At 46.0% G+C, this 22,477-nt stretch overlaps 1 pseudogene; it reads left to right on the top strand.

Annotated features, from left to right (window-relative positions):
• LOC107305480 overlaps positions 1–14,061 on the top strand; it is a 31,213-nt pseudogene extending 17,152 nt beyond the window's left edge.
• The last annotated feature ends 8,416 nt before the right edge of the window (positions 14,062–22,477 follow it).

Here is a 22,477-nt window from a genome sequence, read left to right as displayed (position 1 = left end):
ATCATACGCCCGTCAACCACTCGATGGTGGCAACTAGAAGCGTACCCCAGAGACTCGATCTCAATAAAGGCATATTCCCCGGTTATCTCAACCATTTCAAACCCATCCTCATGTGGGACTAGTCGCCCAGGAATGCAACATAGTCTCACATAAATCATCTCAAGCATGATATACACATCATAAGTGGTTCTAAGCATAAAGCATAAATAGTCTTAATAAGTTCTAAGTAGTACTTGGCGACAAGCCATACATATTGGTTCATGCGGTAAGTGTGCTACCCAAAAGCCCATAGGCAAACTGGCTAGGGTAAATCTCTAGTTAGAACCATCCTGGAAATCACAAGCTACATCAAACTCCTCATCCAAACAGTCATTACCTGTAGCAGGGTCTGAGCCAAAAACAAGTAAAAGAAAGCAAAAAATCAGTACATTAATCAAATTAATGTACTGGCAAGTCAGTGACAACCCTAGCATGCTACACGTTGGCCATATTCAAGGATAAACTGTGTATAGGTAAATTTTGCATAAATGTCAATTTTTGTTCACAACATGTTTTGCAATGGAAATTTTATAACAATAGTATAGAGTAAGTAAATCTTGTTATGTAAATAAATAAATAACACACATCTACCCCTCAAGGTAGATCATCACCACTTACCATCATATCATCACCATTCACCGAACTTTACCCAAGTTCACCAACAAAACATTCCAACCATTTCCCAAGTTCACAAGAGTTTATCAAAATCACAAACTATACTCACGACACTTCACCATACCGCTCATGACCGTGAGCATGGCTAATCGATTAGTTTTAGAATCTGCAGAGTTTGTACAACTTTTAAGCCCACATGATATGGATCGCTCTAGTTTATCCGATACCCGTCGGTATCACCACACTCTACACATTGAGTGTGACCTAGAGGTCATAACGAAACCGTTACATTGTTTATTGTCTAGCCTTGCACCAGCACGATGTGTGTTTTACCCACGCTACTAGCAAAGTAGCGCCACTAGGTAGCGGGCCCACGCTTTAACCTAGCGCCGTAAGGAATCCTACCCGGAATCCCTCACGAGGCACGGCACCGTTGTATTGGACAGACTGCCCGCTCAAATCATCACATAGCACATGTCATTAATCAATTTCAACAAATCACAAATGTCACGCCCAGAAATTCGTCACACGAATTTCTGAACTTAATTGTGTATTAAATCCCTGTCCAGGACCAGCCAGGGTACACAAAAAGACAATGTTGATTACATAACCATCGTTCTTAGAAACAACTGAAAATTACACTTATTCTAGCGGAAATGCAGCGGAAAGAAAAAGGTAGACTAGCTCCAGCGGGTACGGCTCCAGTCCACAGGCGAAGCTTCGACGGCAGATCAGCTCACTCCTGAGAGGCACCTCCATCGGACTCAACTTCCAGCTCTGGGGTGGGAAAGTTAAGCAAGGCTGAGTACAAACCACCGTACTCAACAAGTAACACGGAAAAGGGGAGATAAATGATGCATCGGGATTATCAAGGACAGGCTTAAGGTTAGTTGCAATAAAGCAACAGTTAAACAAATGACCGAGATTAAAAAGAATACAGGTAATTGAATACAGTAAAGAATAAGTAAATAACAGTTGTAAAATACCACAACACAGTCCAACGTTGCACCACGTTGCAACAGGCCCAACCGCTACTCAACGTTACACCACGTTGCAGTAGTCCCGAGTGAGAACCAATTTACTCAAGTTATTACAGGTTCACTAATCACAGTGAAGCTGGGAGCTCGCCTGTAACCGTGGGCACGGCTATTCGAATAGATTATACTCTGATCAGAGGTGCACTACTGTACACACAAGACACGACTCCACGACACTTGAACGTGCGCCGACATACCACCATGGCATACCGGAAAGGAGACCGTGATAGGACCCGTCACATAACCCTCCCTATTTAATCGCACCACACTTCAGGTTTCACTCCCTCCTTTACACCACGTCGGGCATTCCCCTCTTGTGCCTTGGTAGATCCGGAAGCAGCAGAGGCTTTCGTTACACCACGATTGCCCGTCCATACTCCATCACGCCTACCCTTGCCTCGGTACGTCAAATAGTTCGAAGTCATGCTTCAAATCCCACCTTACCCATTTCGGCATGTGGTTAGTACTTAATTACTTCCAGGGTTTCCCGTGAACCGGTCCTTAATTGCCATGGGTGCGACTCTCAAAACCATGCACCCACAGCCCACCATTATCAATATTTTAGTTGACATTAACCCGAACCGGGTGATGAATCATTATCTCAGCTATTCAGAACTAAGCATGATTAAATGTGATCCCATGAGCTACTTGTTCTAAGCACGGCTAAGCATTAACCTAGGCCTAACTCTAATCAAGTTACCCCTGGTCCACCAATGCATAAAGTTGGATAATCAACGGCATAATAATAAGGTTTACCCGAAGAAAATAAATACAGTAAATATTTTAATTAAAACAATGCATATTTGAATAAACAAAGAGGGGAATTTGCAATAATGGGTTCAATATGATCAAAGATGAGTGCCACTTGCCTTGCTCTGGTCCCTGGGGAACTTCGGCGACGATCTCGAAGTAAACCGGCTCTTCGGCAGGGTCCGAATCTAAGCGACAAAGCACAAAAATAAATAAAACAAGCACAAACTCTACTGAAACAGCAAAAGAAACTATTTTTAATGGATTCTTGACAATTTTATGAACTTAATGAAATTTGAATGGACCTAAACGGAGACTAGATGAATTACTTATGAATTTTAGAAGTTTTCTGGTTTTTTAGCTAACCAGAAAAGTCCTAAATCAATTATTACGCAATTAATGGGGCTGCTGACGTCAGCGAGGAGAGAGGAGGCGCTGACGGCTGGGGTCCACTTGTTGGTGGGAGAGAGGGGAGAGGAGAGGCTGACGAGTGGGTCCCATGGGAGGAGAGAGGGAGGAGGGCGCGGGTGACGGCTGACGGGTGGGCCCCGTCAGTCGGTGAGAGGGGAACAGAGAGGGGAGCGGCGGCTCGGGCGGATGACGGCAGCCGGCGGCAGCGACGGCAGTGGCGCACGGCGACGGCGACGACAGCGCGACGGTGACGGCGCGACGGCGACGACCGGCGTCCGGCGACGGCGCGTGGCGCGCGACCGAGGCGGCGGCGCACGCGGCACAACCGGGCAAGGCGACGGCTGGCGCGGCGACGACGAGCGAGCGACGAGCGCGGGCACGCACGGGCGCGGGTGGTGGCGGCTTGACGACGGCGTCGTGAAGGCAACGACGATAGCAGCGGGCGGCGGCGACGACGGGCTCCGCACACGTCTGGCGACGGCGTGCAGCTCGGCGGCGGTTGGCCGGGAAGGGAGGGAGAGAGGGGAGGAGGACGGAGACTCTCACCGGCGGCGGCGACTGTGCGGGCGAGTCGGCGAGGACAAGACGGAGCTGGTGACGTAGACGCGTGGCGGCTGGCGACGCGCGGTGACGAGATCGGCGAATGACGGCGAGGTGACGAGGCGCGGCGGTGGAGAGGATGGAGGAGCAGCGAAGGGCGCGGGGCGTCCACCGGCGGCGACGGGAGCCGGCGGAGGGTGGGCGACGCCGAGGCGGAGGCGGTGACGCGGCTGGACGGCGACGACGGGCGGCCGGCAGCGGGATTGAACGGCGGAACAGCGACGGCGCGACGGCAACTTAGCGGAGAGGAAAAGTGGGCGACGGCGTGCGGCGGCTTGGGATTTATAGGGTGGCGGCGTCGGCTAGGGCGGGGCGGAGGTTGGAGACCGAGTCGGGCGCGACGCGGTCTCGGCGGCGGCCGTTGCGGCGGCGGCGGTTGTGGCGGCGGCGCGAACTCAAACTCGGCGCAGCGCGGCGCGGTGCGGGCGCAAGAGCTGGCGGGGCTCGGTCGCTGACAGGTGGGCCCCACCTGTCAGTGGCGTGAGGGAGGAGGGAGGCGGCGCGAACTCGCGGGCGACCACGGCGCGCGAGCTGGGCCGGGCGACGGCCCAAGCGGGGGAAGGCGCTCGCGCGGGAGGAAGGAGCCGGTCGGCTTGGCCGGCCGAGCGGGAAGATGGGCCGGCTCGGCTGGGCCGGCCCGGGAGGAAGGAGAGGAAAAAGAAAAAGGAAAAACAAAGGAAGGGAGAAAAATTGGACTTCGGTCCAATTTGAGAAGGAAGGGAAAAAGAAAGAAAAAAGGAGGGAAAAAGGAAAACCCCACTTTTGCCGAGTTTTAAATTAATTTGTTTGGTCAAATTTTATACTTCTGCAATTTGAATTTAAATCCAGTTAGTCGATTTGTGAGCCTCGATTTAATTGAATTAATTTCTTTTAGAGAGATTCTTCCTGAGTTAATTAAGCCGATTGTTGTTTACGGATTTCTTTTACGATTTAAGGCTTAGGACAAAACTCCGGGTGTGACAACAAACCATAGGAAGTTCCGATAAGTTACCAAAACCCGGTAACCCATACTCTTCGGCCTACCAAGATGCAAGGCTAAACTCTAAACAACTTAATAGGTTAAGGCTAGCCCATACTTAGCACATGTGGTTTGTACTGTTTTCATTAGTTGGTGACATAGAGTGAGGTCCTTAATCGACCCGGGCGAACGCTCCCCCTATCGGTGCACATCTACCACCATATGTACATCACTCGCCACCCAAGTCTAAAAACAAGTTTTCTCCATTTTCTGTTCATAATACTCACACACTTAAAATTTTGTCTAGCAGCATCAAAATAACCTTTTTCACATATAACATTTATCAAAATGAGTAATTTGCAAGGCGGTAACCGAATATATAAGCATAACATAATCCCAAATAACACAATAATTGTATCCAATAGCACCCTATGGTTACAACCAGAAAGGATTCAATATTTCAAGGTGGGTTATGCAGCAATTAGGTCATATCTACCATTCCCACATTTATATAATTTCTTTTACTAAAATTAATACTAGCTAACGTATGCATGTTTGCAATAGAATCATTTAGCCTAATAAAACATAGGATCAAAGTGGTCAAAGGAAGGGGGCTGACTTGCCTTCGTCCGCAAACACCTGAAGCTTCTTCGACATATTCTTCCTCTATTCAAAATACGCGTATACGATAAATACAAAAATGTATAAAAACCAAAAATGCATGAAAATGCATGAGACTTATGCAGTGAGTGTGTGCTAGTCTCAGGTGGCCTCTAGTGAAGAAATTTTTATTTTATCACTTTGTTTTACAGAGATATGCATTTAATAATTAAAAAGGTTTAAAAGGGCTAAGTTTTATTAAGCAACATTTTTGTACACAAGTGAAGAAAATTACTTTTACAAAGTTACAGAGAATGATTTTATAGTGAAGAAAATTACTTTTACAAAGTTAGAGAGAATGATTTTATAAAATTAACAGAAGTGATTTCACAATTTGTAGAGCTATTTTCAATTTGTTATGGATTTAACAAGCTCTAGGAGACATTTAGGGTAAAACAAAAATAAAGGAAACGTTTGTACAAAAAATACCAAGTTTTATATTTTTCTAAAATAGTTCACAGTCCACGAATCTAACAAAATTGGTTTCACAATTTTTGGAGTTAAAATCAATTTTCTACAAAATTTTGAAGTTCTACTCATTCTCAGCTTAAAAAAAAGAAATCAGTTTTCAAAATTTAATTTCAGCCGGGCACACATGTGAGTGAATGGCGTTTTCTGAAGTGAGGGGCGTTTTGCAGAAAGGCCCTCGGAAGATAGGAAATCAACCCGCACTCGCTTGCTATAGTAATATGTGTCTAGGCGTGCCGTGGAAGAGTAGTGGAGGAGGAGATTTGGTCTGGGCGCGGAGATTTGGTCGGAACGGCCTCGTCTACCTTCAATGGAGTGGTACCCTGGTGGTGATTGGGGAGAATGACGCGAGGTGGACGATGGCTATGGAGACACGGTGTCTAGACCCACCAGCAGCGTCGGCTAACATCTTAGCTTCGTGGAGAAGGCCCGGCATGGCATGGTGGGAAGCTAGGGGTGTTGTTTTCTCCACTCCAAGGAAGATGTCCGCCAAGTGTTCGACGAAATGCTTACAAAGGCTGAGAGAGGGAAGGTGGCTGGTGCTATGATGGGGTTTTTTGGGCTTCCATTGGCCATGGGGGGCGGTGGAGGCTATGAGGAGAGAGTGGGAGGCTGCCATGTGGGTCCTAGGGGTGTGGAGCCCACTTGTCATTGAAAGAAATTTGAAATCTTGCTTGGAGGCTGTCAAGAGTAGAGTTGGCTGCAAAGGATTTTTGGAGGGTGAGAAGAAATGGTTAAATAGCGATCCAGCATGTGCCACTCCTCTTGGTGTTAGAAGAAAGTTAGTATAAGACTTTGGCTCAAACAAAACTTTTAAAAGAGGTTTTTAAATAAATTTTTCGAAGAGAGCAAGTTTGAATCTACTAACAGTTTTTCAGGTTTTTAGAGAGATTAAAATAAATCAAAGAGTTATCAAACCTTAATTAAAAATTATGAAAATTTGTGTGTTAGTTTCTGACATATCAAGGTATTTTTCAGAATTTTTGCAGAATTTTTTTGGAGGCACATAAATACCAAATTAATTGTTTTTGTGACTCTAGGTCTATTATTGCATGTGATGATGAGATGATTAAGATCAAAAACAATTAAAATCACTCCCAACCACATGATGCATTTAAGTTAAATTTAGTTCTCGGGTTTACGGGCTTGGGTATGTTACAGGTTATTTCATATTTCTTACAAAAAAAAAACATGTCAGACGCTATCTGAAAATGAGAACAACTTTGCAGTTCACACATACTGACATGTTATTTTAATTACTTCAGGAGTTCTCTCGAATGTTACTCGTTCGAACTGATGAAAGTTGCTCATTCAGTTGTAGCCTCAATTGCAAAAACACTAAATATAGAGATTGAGATGATGGCAGACAAATATCCAGTGCAATTTCTCAGAATGAATTACTACCCTCCTTGCACGTCAATGCCAGAGAAGGTTTTAGGCTTTTCTCCTCATTCTGATGCATCTTTTCTAACTCTGCTACTAGAAGTGAATTCAGTCCAAGGCCTTCAAATTAGAAAGGGTGGCGCGTGGATACCAGTGAAACCATGTGCTGACGCATTATTGGTGAATGTGAGAGAGTTTCTTGAGGTAAGTAACTCAAACCGTGCATACTTATTTTTTTAACCTTGAGAACAGGAATGTTTTTCATTAGGCTGCATTTGGGAGGACAAAGGAGAAAAGTCACCCATTGTTTTAGACATACTTTTCAAACTACTAAATATTATGTTTTTCTAAAAAAGTTATATCTAAACGCAGCTTAAGAAATAATGTTAATTAGTTTTTCAAATTTATAATAGTTAATACATAATTTATCATTCACTAGTGACATACCTCATTTTGTGTAATCTTTCTTTTCTTTTTCCCTTAGCATTTGGGACTGTTTACAAAAGTGTCACAAGTTTCTGTTGATAACTTTGAAATGTAACTGTGATATGATATAACTTTGAAATCTTTTCTACTTAGTAGTCTAAGTTTCTCGATGAGGATAATTAATTCGGTCGTTGCGGTCGGACTCTATTATGGGTTTCTGACCACATTCTCCATGGGTCCCTCTTCGATCTTCTTTCTCCAATCTTGGATTAGGGAAGAAGGAGATATTCGCGACTCCTGGTGGTTTCATTATGGGGCAGCTCATGATCTTCATATCGATCTATTATCCACCTCTGCATCTATTCTGTAACATACCCAAGCCCGTAAACCCGAGAACTAAATTTAACTTAAATGCATCATGTGGTTGGGAGTGATTTTAATTGTTTTTGGATCTTAATCATCTCATCATCACATGCAATAATAGACCTAGAGTCACAAAAATAATTAATTTGGTATTTATGTGCATCCAAAAATTCTACAAAAATTCTGAAAAATACCTTGGTATGTTAGAAATCAACCCTCAAAGTTTCAAAATTTTTCATTAAGGTTTGCTATCTCTTTGATCTATTTTAATCTCTCGAAAATCCTGAAAAACTGCTTAGTAGATTCAAACTTGCTCTCTTGGTAAAATTTATTTCCAAAACCTCTTTTTGAAGTTTGGTTTCATCCAAAGTCTTCTACTAACTTTCCTCTAACACTACGAGGAGTGGCACACCATAGATCACTCTTTAACCCTTTCTTCTCACCCTCCAAAAATCCTTTGCAGCCAACTCTACTTGACATAGCCTCCAAGCCAGATTTCAAATTTCTTTCAATGACAAGTGGGCTCCACACCCCTAGGACCCACATGGCAGCCTCCCACTCTCTTCTCATAGCCTCCACCGCCCCCCATGGCCAATGGAAGCCCAAGAAATCCCATCATAGCACCAGCCACCTTCTCTCCCTCTCTCAGTCTTTGTAAGCATTTCGTCGAACACCTAGCGGGCGTCTTCCTTGGAGTAGAGAAAACAGCACCCCTAGCTTCCCACCATGCCATGCCGGGCCTTCTCCACGAAGCTAAGATGTTAGCCGACGCTGCTGGTGGGTCTAGACATCGTGTCTCCATACCCATCGTCCACCTCGCGCCATTCTCCCCAATCACCACCCGGGTACTACTCCATTGAAGGTAGACGAGGCCGTTCCGACCAAATCACCGCGACCAGACCAAATCTCCTCCTCCACTACTCTTCCACGGCACGCTGCACACGTCCTGACGCGCCCAGCCGCCCTGTTCCATCGTCGCACGGCTCAAGAACGCAGGGACAGAGCTTAGGCCATGGACCGAGCTCACGGGCACCGCGTCCAAACTCCACCTTTAAACCAGCCCTCGCGCCAGCAGGCTCTCCTACCTCGCCTCTTCACGTTCCAAGCAAACTCCGGGAAGGAAACCCCTTGGGATGGCCGGAACGCGAGCGCCCATGTCGGCGCCGGCGAGCCCACGTCGCCATTAATCTCTCCCTTGTGAGTCTCACGAGAAACCTTCCGCGTCATCCTTCTTAGCATCCCTTAGTGAACCCATTTTACCCTTGTGCTCAAACGAAACACCACCGAGCAACGCCGCCTCTCCGACGTCCTTCGCGTCGAGCACAACACCGTCGCCGCTGCCCTCACCATTGTCGACGCTTTTCCTCCCCGGCCGGCCATGTTGTAAGCTCCCTGGAACCTCTAGGTACTCATTTCATGCCTCATCCTAGCCGTATCAATCAAGAATAGCAACATCCACCGTCGCCCAACCGAAGGCCGCCGCTCGCCGTCGTCGTCGGAGCTGCACAGGCCATCGTCGTGGTCGCCACGACCACCATTAGATTCGCCTTGACCTCCTCTCCATTTTCTCTGTTGATCACGACCCCATCCGAGCTTCGGTTCGCCGCCGGCGAACCCTAGATCGAGCCAGGCATGGCTGCCCCTCCTGTGAGCCCGACCAGGGACCTCATTCGGAGAATTTGACTAAAACTAGGGTCCTATCCGAAAAGTGCCTACACACATAGTACTGTAGCAAGGGAGTGCGGGTTGATTTCCTATCTTCCGAGGGCCTTCCTGCAAAACACCCCTCACTTCAGAAAACGCCATTCACTGACATGTGGGCCCGGCTAAAATTAAATTTTGAAAACTGATTTCTATTTTTTTTTAGCTGAGAATGAGCAGAACTTCAAAATTTTGTAGAAAATTCATTTTAACTCCGAAAATTGTGAAACCAGTTTTGTTAGATCCGTGGAACTGTCAACTATTTTAGAAAAATATAAAACTTGGTACTTTTTGTACAAACTTTTCCTTTATTTTTGTTTTTCCCTAAATGTCTCCTAGAGCTTGTTAAATCCATAACAAATTGAAAATAGCTCTAAAAATTGTGAAACCACTTCTGTTAATTTTCTAAAATCATGCTCTGTAACTTTGTAAAAATAATTTTCTTCACTTCTGTACAAAAATGTTGCTTAATAAAACTTAGCCCTTTTTAAACCTTTTTAATTATTAAATGCATATCTCTGTAAAACAAAGTGATAAAATAAAAATTTCTTCACTAGAGGCCACCTGAGACCAGCACACACTCACTGCATAAGTCTCATGCATTTTCATGCATTTTTGGTTTTTATGCATTTTTGTATTTATCGTATACGCGAATTTTGAATAGAGGAAGAATACGTCGAAGAAGAAGAGGGTGAGTTTGTTGAAGACCAGGTTCAGGTGTTTGCGGACGAAGGCAAGTCAGCCCCTCCTTTGACCACTTTGATCCTATGTTTTAATGGGCGAAATGATTCTATTGCAAACATGCATACATTAGCTAGTATTAATTTTAGAAAAAGAAATTTTATAAATATGGGAATGGTAGATATGACCAAATTGCTGCATAACCTACCTTGAAATATTGAATCCTTGCTGGTTGTAACCATAGGGTGCTCTTGGATACAATTATTGTGTTATTTGGGATTATGCTATGCTTATATTGCCGCTATATGCTTATATATTCGGTTACCGCCTTACAAATTACTCATTTTGATAAATGTTATATGTGAAAAAGGTTATTTTGATGCTGCTGGACAGAATTTTAAATGTGTGAGTATTGTGAATAGAAAATGGAGGAAACTTGTTTTTAGACTTGGGCGGCGAGTGGTGTACATATGCTAGTAGATGTGCACCGATAGGGGGAGCGTTCGCCCGGGTCGATTAAGGACCTCACTCTATGTCACCAACTAATGAAAACAGTACAAACCACATGTGCTAAGTATGGGCTGGCCTTAACCTATTAAGTTGTTTGGAGTTTAGCCTTGCATCTTGGTAGGCAGAAGGGTATGGGTTACCGGGTTTTGGTAACTTATTGGAACTTCCTATGGTTTGTGATGAAGTTTATTAATGACTTGCGGTATGTGATGATTTGAGCGGGCAGTCTGTCCAATACAATGGTGCCGTGCCTCGTGAGGGATTCCGGGTAGGGTTCCTTACGGCGCTAGGTTAAAGCGTGGGCCCGCTACCTAGTGGCGCTACTTTGCTAGTAGTGTGGGTAAAACACACATCGTGCTGGTGCAAGGCTAGACAATAAACAATGTAACGGTTTTGTTATGACCTCTAGATCACACTCAATGTGTAGAATGTGGTGATACCGACGGGTATCGGACAAACTAGAGCGAACCATATCATGTGGGCTTAAAAGTTGTACAAACTCTGCAGAGTCTAAAACTAATCGATTAGTCGTGCTCACGGTCATGAGCGGCATGGTGAAGTGTCATGAGTATAGTTTGTGATTTTGATAAACTCTTGTGAACTTGGAAAATGGTTGGAATGTTTTGTTGGTGAACTTGGGTAAAGTTCGGTGAATGGTGATGATATGATGGTAAGTGGTGATGATCTACCCTGAGGGGTAGACGTGTGTTATTTATTCATTTACATTACAAGTTTTACTTACTCTATACTATTGTTAAAAAAATTCCGTTGAGAAAATATTGTGAACTAAAACTGGCATTTATGCAAATTAACCTATACACAGCTTATCCTTGAATATGGCCAACATGTAGCATGCTAGAGTTGTCACCGACTTGCCAGTACATTAATTTGATTAATGTACTGATTTCTTGCTTTCTTTTACTTGTTTTTTGCTCAGACCCTGCTGCAGGTATTGACTGTTTGGATGAGGAGTTTGATGCAGCTTGTGATTTCCAGGATGGTTCTAACTAGGGATTTACCCTAGCCGGTTTGCCTATGGGCTTTTGGGTAGCACGCTTACCGCATGAACCAATATGTATGGCTTGTCGCCAAATACTACTTAGAACTTATTAAGACTATTATGCTTTATGCTTAGAACCACTTATGATTCGGATATCGTGCTTGAGATGAGTTATGTGAGACTATGTTGCATTCCTAGGCAACTAGTCCCACATGAGGATGGGTTTGAAATGGTTGAGATAACCGGAGAATATGCATTTGTTGAGATAGAGTCTGTGGGGTACGCTTTTGGTTGCCACCATCGAGTGGTTGACGGGCGTATGACGTAGATGACTGACGTGGCTATTCCAATGGTTATGTCTTCTATTTCATATCCGATGGCTTAGAGCCTTTGGAGTGCCCTCTTCAAGACATGTCGGGGTCTGCGATGAGGTTGGATGGTTACCGTAATTATTTGGGTTTAATTTGAGACCCCATCCATCCAGATATTTCGCGCTGACATGTCTCGGAGCATTGCACCACCTAGGCTTTGCGACGTCCTCACATATTCTTTCTTAGCTAAACAGGTGGAAGATCCATCCAATTTGGTTATAAGTATATTATAACTTGTACTGCTGCATAAGTATTAAAAACATGCATGATGCGATTTTTCTCTCTTATCCCTTTACAAATGTTGATGTAAAAGATATTTCCCCTTTTATGCACACAAATCTCAATGTGATTTGATGGCCAAGAAATTGAAAGTCATAATATAATTATAGTATAGGTACAACATAATTGTACTATAATTATATTATAATTATTTTTTAATATTTCCACCCAAAAAACTTGCAACAGTTTCATACCAATTCTATTTGTACTGACACAGATCAATGCCAACAAACAGGCCTAGCTGAAAATATTGTCACTGTCAACATCAAAATATGAGAGTACTATCCGATTATTGTTAGAGTATTTGTTGAACATGTGTACGTAGTCGGTTACTCATTAGGACTTGGAGTTGTACTTGGTGTTAGGATAGTAATGGAGTTGGACTCTATCCTAGGTTCTCCTTTAAATAAGAAGGTAGACCCGTCGTAACTGCACAACGACAATAGCATAGGTAGGATTAGCGAGCGACCATCAGCGGCATAGCCGATCGGTCGTCGTCGTTGATACGTGATAAGTTGTAATTATGCTGGAATTAGGGAGGAACACCCGTAATCAGTGCCTAGGGAGTAGGCTTGTTCGGACCTCGTTAACAAATATAATGTCTTAGTGTGTTATTGTCAAGATTGGATCTCCTATGGTGATCGCTTATGCATTTAGCTACTGATGTCAATTTCGGGACTGGTTTTCTCACAATTACTGCTAGAAGCCTCCTGTTACAAAGTAAAAGAAAAGAACAAACAGTAGGAGGATTCCTGTTACGACACAGGAGGAAGGCAATCGACTGCCTCCCATCCGTGGGTTCCACCGTTGCACTTTATAACTATTTATTTCTATATGAAATTTAACAAAAGTATTATGAACCTAGGCGAAAATAAGTAGGCTACCATGTTCGGAACACTTATACTGATACCTACTGAGCCAATATAGGGAGGGAGGACAGTACGAGAGGCATGGTCCAACGGCGTGCAAAAGCAAACTAAAGTTTATCACGGCTAGTGGGCTTTGGATCTTATGGTTGGGGAGTTGGGATCTGGATTAGGAATCCATGGTGACTAGACTGAGATGTCGATGGTGCATGTGACTAGCTTGGTGGCCCTGACATATAAGATGTGGAGATGACAATGGGAAATTCTCCATCAGCGATAAGCCCATATGTCCGTCCCGTCTAGCCAAAATTCCCTGTTCCTGCTTGCAAAGTAGAACAGAGCAACAAGTTTCACATTCCTGCCCTCCATGTGGGGAATTTATCCCTCTGGAGCCTCCATCCCCACCACATATATTTCACATCTCAAATGGTAATTTTAATTTACCATGTATATTTCACATCTCAAAATATAATTTTAACCCACCTTGTATATGTCACATCTCAAATGATATTGGTTTCCAAAACTGCTACTTTCAGCTGAAGCACGAACAGTAAATCTAGAGTCAACAACAATAAAAATCCACAAGCATAAACATAGTATCTAGTATAATTTAAAAAATATCCAAGGTGTCAATATTATGTTTGACAAATATCATGCGAGCTGTTTATATCATAGTTTTCTGATGATTTTAATTGGTCATTGTTTACAGATTATGACAAATGGGAAGTATAAAAGTATTGAACATAGGGTCACCGTAAATGCTCACATGGAACGATTATCCATATCTGCATTTCACATTCCAAAGTATGATGCAATAGTTTCACCTGTGAAGACTACTGCGGATGAGAAGGTGTCATACAAAACAGTTACAGCGGAAGAGTATGCAAGACTATATGTCAAACAAACTGGAGGGGAAAGAGCCTTAGATCATGCCAAGATATGAGTAGCACCATTATGTATTTTTCCAAAAATATTTTCTTAGTTTAGAAAATTAATTAAGAGTCTGTGTTTACTATCTATGAGCATCATCTGCACGGTGCATTGGAATCGACTGAGACATATCACATTTCATTAATGATATGAGTTTATGCCAGACTCAAAGGACTCCCGGAGCCCGGTGGTGCGAGGCTTCGTCTCATAGCAAGGAAGCGAACACGCGGGCCACCAAGAGTTTAGTCCCACCCTGGTGCCCCGGATGAACCAAGACCGCTGATGCAGATGGTGCCGACGTCTCCGACCCCGGTTCCCGACGAAGGTGTCTCCCCTTTCAACACTACAAGAAACCACAATGGCACCGTCACAGTCTCTAGCAGCAGTTAGTCTGCCTCTCGTGAAGATGAATACGGTCTCCCCAACAACTCTAGGAGCCATTCCGAAGACGAGGAAAAAGAACCGTCCCCTGCCGTTGACCGTTGCTCTCCTTCCGCGCACTAGACGTCACCTTTAGCTTCGTTCTTTAATCGTTGGGTGCTAGTTTTGGTGTGTTAGGTTTGCTTCGTTTGGGGCTAGTGGTGAACCATAGCAGTAGTGGGGTTATGGTTGTACCACCAGGAGTTGTGTGGTTTTTAAGCGTGTTTCTTAAGCAAGACAATTACAGGTCATTAATTAAATAAAGCCGTGGTTTGCTTAGTCGTTTCTTTTTCTTCTTTCTCTTTCTGTTCCATCCTACTCCTGTAGATGGTGAACACCAGCAACGGCAACCGCGACACCGACCACTCTAGCACCGAAGGACCTCCCCCACCTCCTCCACCAGAGAACCCGTCACTCGCTCAGATTTTTGCTAGCCAGACACAGATGCTCACCTTAATGATGCAGCAGATGCAGCAGCAGCAACAACAGCACCAACAGGTGCTACAACAGCTTGTGAACCAGCACCAGAACAACCAACAGCAGCATGGACCACCCCCTGTGTAGTCAAGGTTGCCGGAGTTCCTCTGCATTCGTCCCCCAACCTTCTCGAGCACCAGCAACCCCACGGAGGCAAATGATTAGCTCCATGCCATTGAGAAGAAGCTCAATCTACTGCAGTGCACTGACCAGGAGAAGGTCTCATTCGCCACACACCAGCTGATGGGTCCCGCCTCTGCTTGGTGCGATAATTTCCTGGTTACTCGCACCGCTACCATAGATGTGACTTGGGCGGAGTTCTGTCTCAACTTCCGCAAAGCGCACATCCCTGACGGAATAGTCACATAGAAGAAGCGTGAATTCCATGCTTTGCAGCAAGGTACCAAGACAGTGACGGAGTACCTTCATGAATTTAATCGCCTAGCGCGATATGCCCCTGAGGATGTTCGCACTGACGCCGAAAGGCAGGAAAAGTTACTCGGAGGTTTGGAGGATGAGTTAAAGAAGCAGTTGCTTTCGGGTGACTATGTTGATTTTGAGAAGCTGGTCGACAAGGCCATCCGTCAGGAGGACCAGCACCTCCACATGGACAGGAAAATAAAGACCTCTCAGTTTAGGTCAAACCAGTCGCATCCGCAGAAGCCCGATTCCATCCCAGCCCTCACCCTCCAAGTCAGCAGCACGGACAATCTACCTTCATTGTCCGCCAGCACCGTCCCTACAACCCTAAGAACGTCAACAATGGTGGCTCGTCCCAGCATGCTCCACCTCAGCGTGCTCTCCCAGCACCAGCTCCGCGGCAACAGAATGCACCTCCACTGACAGCTCAACCTCCTCCAGCTAGGAAGGATACAGGTTCTAAGCCTAGGGTGTGCTATAATTGTGGTGACCCAGGTCACTTCGTCGACAAGTGCCCAAAGCCAAAGCGCAGCGGGCAGAGGTTTGTGCAAGCTCAAGTCAACCACGCCACTGTAGAAGAAGCACAGACCGCGCTAGAAGTAGTACTGGGTACGTTCTGTATCAACTCTGTACCTGCTACAGTACTTTTTGATTCTGGTGCTACGCATTTCTTTATTTCAAAGAAATTTGTGGGATTGCACAGGTTAAGAAAGGAGGAACTTAAAAACCCAATGCAGTTTAGTACCCCAGGAAATAGCATGACCTCGGTCAGCTATAGTCCAAACGTGCCCATAGAAATTGAAAGAGCATGGTTTCTAGCCAATCTATCCTTATGGAGTCTAAAGACCTAGATGTCATTTTAGGAATAGACTGGCTTACCAAGCACCAGGAAGTGATTGATTGTGCCAAGCGCACCATCACCTTGGTCAGTGTGGAAGGTGAAGCCATGACTTATCAGTCACCAGAGTCTGTGATGATCGAAACAAGTCTGAATCAGGTGGAAGCAGAGGAGCATCCAGCAGAAGCAGTAAAAAATCCAAAGAAGTTTGTGAGTATCCGTAGGTGTTTCCAGATGATCTCTCAACGATGCCGCCAGAAAGAGAGATCGAGTTCCTTATCGACTTGGTACATGGAACTGCACCAATCTATAAGAGACCCTATAGAATGCAGCCAATGAGATGGCAGAACTGAAGAAGCAAGTGGATGAACAACTTCAGAAAGGTTACATCCGACCAAGTACCTCGCCTTGGGGTGCCGCGATTATTTTTGTTGAGAAGAAGGACAAAACCAAGAGAATGTGTGTGGACTATCGTGCTTTGAACGACGTCACCATCAAGAATAAGTATCCTCTGCCTCGGATTGATGATTTGTTTGATCAGTTGAACGGAACCAAAGTCTTCTCCAAGATCGATTTGAGATCAGGGTATCACCAGTTGAGAATTCAGGAAGAAGATGTTCCCAAGATGGCATTCACTACTCGCTACGGCTTGTATGAATATACGGTAATGTCATTTGGACTTACTAATGCCCCAGCATTCTTCATGAATCTCATGAATAAGGTGTTCATGGAATACCTGGATAAGTTTATGGTTGTCTTCATTGATGACATCCTTATCTACTCCAAGTCAGAAGAAGAGCACGAGCAACATTTGAGGATAGTGCTAGAGAAGCTAAGAGAGCATCAGTTGTATGCCAAGTTCAGTAAGTGTGATTTCTGGCTTCGTGAAGTGAAGTTCCTAGGTCATGTGATCATGTGACCAATGCTCAAGTCAGTAACAAAGTGGACCCCGCCTAAGACGGTTTTGCCAGATCAGAAGTTTCTTAGGACTTGCTGGTTATTACCACCGGTTCATTGAAAATTTCTCGAAGATAGCCAAGCCAATGACACAGTTGTTGAAAAAGGAAGAGAAGGTCAAGTGGTCTGCCGAGTGCACCAAGAGTTTTGAGGAACTTAAGCAGAGATTGGTGTCAGCTCTAGTGCTGATTTTGCCAGATCAGACGAAAAACTTCCAGGTTTACTGTGATGCATCCAGGTCAACGCTTGGATGTGTGCTGATGCAAGAAGGAAAGGTGGTTTCTTATGCCTCTCGTCAGTTGAGACCGCATGAGGGTAACTACCCGACTTATGATTTGGAATTAGCAGCCGTAGTGCATGCCCTGAAAATATGGCGACACTACCTAATTGGTAACAAGTGTGAAGTGTATACGGACAATAAGAGCTTAAAGTATATCTTTACACAGCCGGATTTGAACCTCCGCCAGCGAAGATGGTTGGAATTGATCAAGGATTATGATTTAAGTATCCATTATCATCATGGCAAAGCAAATATAGTTGCAGATGCTTTAAGCCGGAAGAATTACTACAATGCTGCTGTGACCACGGGAGTTTGTAAGCAGTTACAGCAAGAGTTTGAACGACTAAATTTGGGTATAGTCGAAGAAGTTTTTGTGGCCGCCCTAGAGGCGCAACCAACTTTGGTGGATCAAGTTCGTCAGGCCCAAGCAATTGATCCAGAAATGACAGAACTAAAGAGGAATATGCGAGTTAGTAAAGCTCAAGATTTTTCAGAAGATGAACATGGAACAATCTGGATGGGAAACAGGTTGTGTGTACCGGATAACAAGGAGCTAAAGGAGTTGATACTTCAAGAGGCTCATCAAACCCAGTACTCTATTCACCCCGGGAGTACCAAGATGTATCAAGACCTCAAAGAAATGTTTTGGTTGGTTAGTATGAAGAGGGAAATTGCAGAATATGTGGCCTTGTGCGATGTCTGTCAACGAGTCAAGGTATAACACCAAAGGCCAGCAGGACTGTTGCAGCCTCTTCGGATTCCAGAATGGAAATGGGAAGAAATCGGGATGGATTTCATCACTGGTTTACCGAGGACCGCTGCCGGTCATGACTCGATTTGGGTAATCTTTGATCGATTGATGATGGTCGCCCATTTCATATCAGTTCACACCACCTACTCAGGGAAAAGACTAGCTGAGATTTACTTGGCTAGGATCATGTGTCTATATGGAGTACATAAAAAGATTGTTTCTGACCGAGAAAGTCAGTTTACTTCAAAATTTTGGTAGAAGCTGCAGGAAGAATTTGGAAACCGACTGAATTTCAGTACAGCTTATCATCCGCAGACAGATGGTCAGACGAAAAGGGTAAATCAAATTCTTGAAGACATGCTCAAAGCGTGCACTCTCGACTTTGGTGGAACTTGGGATAAGAATTTGCTGTATGCAGAGTTCTCATACAATAACAGTTATCAAGCCAGTTTGCAGATGGCACCTTTTGAAGCATTGTATGGGTGAAATTGTCATACACCCCTCTTCTGGGATCAAACAGGAGAGCGTCAAGTTTTCGGAACTGAGGTTTTAAGTCAGGCGGAAGAAAAAGTCAGAATAATCCGTGAAAGGTTGAAAACAGCTCAAACCAGGCAGAAGAGCTATGCCAATAACCGCCGAAGGGACTTGGCCTTTGAAGCAGGAGACTATGTGTATCTCCGCGTCACACCTTTGCGAGGAGTACACCGGTTTCAGACCAAAGGAAAGTTGGCACCACGGTTTGTGGGACCATACCGAATAGTGGAACGCAGGGGAGAAGTTGCGTATCTGTTAGAACTCCCTGCTAACATGGCCGGAATCCATGACGTGTTCCATGTGTCGCAACTCAAAAAGTGTCTACGTGTGCCTGAAGAGCAAACCAACTCCGAGCACATCGATTTACAGGAAGATCTGACTTATGTGGAGAAAACAGCACGGGTTCTGGAAACTAGTGAAAGGAAGACTCGGAACCGTGTGATCAGATTCTGCAGAGTTCAGCGGAGTCACCACTCAGAAGAAGAAGCGACACGGGAAAGAGAAGATGAGCTCAAGGCCGCCCATCCACACCTCTTCACCAGCACCTCCAAATCTCGGGGTCGAGATTCCGTTTAAGGGGGTTGGTTTGTCACACCCGGAGTTTTATCCTAAGCCTTAATTCGTAAAAGAAATTTGTAAATAATAATTGGCTTAATTAACTCAGGAAAAATCCCTCTAAAGAAATTAATTTAATTAAATCGAGGTTCGCAAATCGATTAATTGGATTTAAACTCAAATTGAAGAAGTATAAAATTTGGCCAAACAAATTAATTTAAAATTTGGCAAAAGAGGGTTTTCCTTTTTCCCTCCTTTTTCTTTCTTTTTCCCTTCCTTCTCAAATTGGGTCGCAGTCCAATTTTCCTCCTCTCTATTTTTTCTTTTTTCTTTTTCTTTTCCCCCTCTTCCTTCCTGGGCTGGCCCAGCCGAGACGGCCCACCTCTCCCTCTAGGCCGGCCCAACCGAGCCGGCCTTCCCGCCGCACGCGCCTCCCCTTCCCCCGCCGCTTGGGCCGCTGGCGGCTCGGCCCAGCTAGTCGGCCAAGCACGCCCGCGCCGTGTGAAGTCCACCTCGCCTCCCTCGCTCGGTCGAACCGAGCCCGCGTCGCGCCGCCGCCGGAACCAACTCCGCCTCCGCCGCCCGCAACGGCCGCCGCCGAGTCCGCGTCGTGGCTGACTCGGTCTCCAACGGCCGTCCCGCCCTAGCCGGCGCCTCCTCCCCTATAAATCGCCCTCTCCCGTGTGCCGCCACCCGTTTTTCTGAGCCACCGTCGCACCCGAGCTCGCCGCCTTCGTTCGATCTCGCCGCCGTTCGCCGGACGTCGCCGCCTCGACCTCGCCGACCTTTCACCGGCTTCCGTCGCTGCCGGTGGGCACTCGAACACCCTCGCGCCTCTTCCTCCCCTTCGCCACCGCGCCCAAGTTCCTCATCGCCGCCGAGCAATCTCCGCCGCCACCGCCGATCGACCGCGCCATCGGCTGTCCTCACCTGTCCCGGGTCCTCGCTGACTTGATGCCGCCCTCTGTGGCCACCGATGAGCCCTCCCCTCCTCTCTCCCTTTCTTCCCCTTTGCGCCGTGACCGCCAGAGCCGTTGCCTTCGCGCGTTCCGGTCGCCGCCGCCATGTGCCCGTCCACCGTCACCTCCGCCTCGCTGTCGCCATTGCAATCCCGCCGCCGGCGCGTCGCCGTGCCCATCGCACGCCGTTGCCATCACCCTCCCTCTCCGAGCCAGCGCCGCCCTCCTCCTGACGCGGTGTAACATCCCAACCTAAGGCTTAATAGGATTTGATAGATACTCATACCAACAAGTTGCAACTTCTTTTTTGGAAGCTTATCTCGAGAGAATTCCAAGGTTAAGTGTGCTTGGCCTGGAGCAATCTTGGGATGGGTGACCAACCGGGAAGTCATTTCTTGGGTGCGCATGAGTGAGAACAAAGTGCGCAGAAAAGACATGTGTGTTGGTTGTGTGAGGGAAGTTTTGATGTCCTAGAGCATGGGCTCGACCTAGGGGTTTCCTAGAGTCGGGACATGACAGAATGGTATCAGAGCCGACCCTCGCGGTTTCACGGGCGCAGGGGCGCGGGCATGTTGCGCGTGGGCCCTGCGGGGACATGGCATGGCACATGGGCCGGACCTAGACACACGGACATGGCCAAGAGGGGAACGTTCCTGGTTGTTTGCCCAAGTGTGGGTATGTTGGACCGACGGGGACGTCGAGTCCTTTGAGGGTGGTGTATGTAACATCCCAGCCCAAGGCTTAATAGGATTTGATAGATACTCATACCAACAAGTTGCAACTTCTTTTCCGGAAGCTTATCTCGAGAGAACTCCAAGGTTAAGTGTGCTTGGGCTAAAGCAATCTTGGGATGGGTGACTGACTGGGAAGTCATTTCTCGGGTGCGCATGAGTGAGGACAAAGTGCGCAGAAAAGACATGTGTGTTGGTTGTGTGAGGGAAGTCTTGATGTCCTAGAGCACAGGCCCGACCTAGGGGGGTTCCTAGGGTTGGGGCGTGACACGCGGCCGCCGTTCGCCGAACACCGTCGCCGCCTTCCTCTGCTTGGTCGGCGCCGTCGTTCCCCTCCTCCCTCTATGCCCCGGGTCACCGACCGGTGGGGACCACCGGTCGGGCCTCTCATCCCTCTCCCCTCTCGCTACTGGGGGGGCCCGGCATGTCAGCCAGCCGGCCTCCCCCTCCCATCACTCTTCCCTATGGGCCCCATCTATCATCCCCTCGCCTCCCCTCTCTCCCACTGACAGGTGGCCCCCACCTGTCCGCCGCCACCCTCTCTCCGCTGACGTCAGCGCCCTATTTAATTGCGCAATAATTGATTTAGGACTTTTCTGTTTAGTTTATAAGTAATTCATTTAGTCTCCATTTAGGCCTATTCAAATTTCATTGAATTCATAAAATTGTCAAGAATCCATTAAAAATACTTTCTTTTACTATTTCAGTAGAGTTTGTGCCTATTTTATTTATTTTTTGTGCTTTGTCGCTTAGATTCGGACCCCGCCGAAGAGCCGGTTTATTTCGAGTTCGTCACCGAAGTATCCCAGGGGCCAGAGCAAGGCAAGTGGCACTCATCTTTGATCATATTGAACCTATAATTGCAAATTCACTGCTTTATTTATTCAAATATGCATTGTTTTAATTAAAGTATTTACTGTATTTATTTTCCGGGTAATCCCTATTATTATGTCGTTGCTTACCCAACTTTATTCATGCTAGCCCAGGGGTAACTTGACTAGAGTTAGGCCTAGGTTAATGCTTAGCCGTGCTTAGATCAAGTAGCTCATGCGATCATTTAATAATCATGATTAACTCTGAATAGCTGTAATAAGGATTCATTACTCGGTTCGGGTTAATGCCAACTAAAATATTGCTAATGGTGGGTCGTGGGTGCTTGGTTTTGAGGGTCGCACCCATGACAATTAAGGACCGGTTCGCAGGAAACCGTAGAAGTTATTTTCATGCTAACCACAAGCCAGAATGGGCAACGGTGGGATTTGGAGTGTAACTATGAACTATTCGATGTACCCAGGCAGGGGTGAGCGTGATGGAGTATGGATGGGAATCGTGGTGTAACGATGGCCTATGCTGCTTCCGGATTTATCTAGGCACAAGAGGGGGCTGCCCAACTTGGTTTAAAGGAGGGGGCGAAACCTGAAGTGTGGTGCGATTGAATAGGGAGGGTTATGCGACGGGTCCTATCATAGTTCCCTTTCCGGTATGCCATGGTGGTATGTCGGCGCAC

Source organism: Oryza brachyantha, chromosome 4, assembly GCF_000231095.2.
Source record: "Oryza brachyantha chromosome 4, ObraRS2, whole genome shotgun sequence".
In the NCBI taxonomy this organism is placed as follows: domain Eukaryota; kingdom Viridiplantae; phylum Streptophyta; class Magnoliopsida; order Poales; family Poaceae; genus Oryza; species Oryza brachyantha.
This window is presented reverse-complemented; position numbering and strand designations above follow the sequence as displayed.